Genomic DNA, 1,590 nt, shown 5'->3' with positions numbered 1-1,590 from the left:
GAGCTCTGCTTTGAGTGCCTTGTAAAGTTCTGCTGTAAATCCATCTGGTCCTGGGCTTTTCTTAGATGGGAGGTCTCTTATTGCTCTTTCTATTGCTATTATTGATACTGGCATGTTAAGTTGATTTAACTCATCTTGATTGAGTTTTGGCATGGAAACTCAACGGCATGGAAACGGCTAGGAAAAGGTCCATTTCTGCCAGGTTCTTAAACTTATTAGCATAAATGTTTGAGAAGTATTCCCTTATAATGTTCTGAATCTTGGTTGCTTCTCATTCCCATACTCATCTCTGAGTTTGTTTATTTGGTATGTTCTCTTCTTTTTGAAATGATTTGCTAAGAGAATGTCAATTTTGTTATTTTTTTCGAAGAACCAACTTTTGTTTTGTTGATTTTTTATGGTGTTTTTGGGTTCTAATTCATTTAATTCTGATGTAATTTTAATTATTTCTTTCCATCTACTTGATTGGGGTTTATCTTGCTGCTCTTTTTCAAGGAGGTGCAGATGTCTTATTAAATTGTTGGTTTCAGATCTCTCTAATTTGTTGTTGTAGGACCACAGAGCTATAAACTTGCCTCTGAGTACTGCCTTTGCTGTGTCCCAGAAAAGCTAGTAATTTGTGTGTTCATTATTTTTGAATATCATGAACATTTGCATTTCCTTTCTAATCTCTTCCATGACCCACTGGTGATTCAACAGTTGTTCAGCCTCCATGTTGTACAGGACTTTCTTTGTTGGCTTTTGGTGTTGAGTTCTAATTTTATTCCCTTGGATGCTGTTTCTTGGCTCTTACTGTGTTTTGATGGTTTTCTATGTGTAGGATAGCTTTAATGTCTTTTATAGGGCTTCATTGGTGGAGATGTACTCTTTTAATTTTTCTTTGCTATGGACAGTTTTTATTTGACCTTAGGTTATGAAGGAGAGTTTAGCTGGGTTCGGTATTCTTGAGTGATAATTGATTGTCTTTACTGCATGGCATCTCCCATTCCAGGCTTTTCTTGCTTTAATTGTGTCTGCTGAGAAATCTGGAGTGATTCTAATTGGTTTGTGTTTATAGGTGATTGTTCTTTTCTCCTTGAGAAATTTAAGGATCCTTTCCTTGGTCTAAATTGATCCTGTGCAGATTATAATGTGACCGGTGGGATATCCTGCTCAGGTCTAGTGGATTTGGGGTTCTATAAGCTTCTTATATCTGAATAGGACTATCTTTTTGCATGTTTGGGAAGTTATCTGCGAGGATTCCTTAAATAAATTTCCTAGACCATTAACTTCTTTCTCTAGGTGCTCCTCTACAGCCATTATCCTCAGATTATGATTTCTGATGGTGTCTTCCAAGTGTTAAATAGATCTATCATATTTCTTGGATTTGTGTTGGATATTTGTATGTTCTTTCTCTATAATATCTAGGCTGTCTGCAATCCCCGAGATTCAATCTTCTGCATGGCCTAACCTACTGTCAAGGCTTTCTACTTTGTTTTTTATTTCTTTTCCTTCTAATTGGTTGGCTTGGATGGCTTCAAATTCTTTGGTGGAGCTTTGTTTTAGATTTTGTATGAACTTTACTTCCTTAATTTGATGTTCAGTGTTTAT

Source organism: Dipodomys spectabilis, unplaced genomic scaffold (assembly GCF_019054845.1).
Source record: "Dipodomys spectabilis isolate Male_0828 unplaced genomic scaffold, ASM1905484v1 ptg000300l, whole genome shotgun sequence".
NCBI lineage: Eukaryota > Metazoa > Chordata > Mammalia > Rodentia > Heteromyidae > Dipodomys > Dipodomys spectabilis.
Note: the sequence above shows the minus strand (reverse complement) of the source record.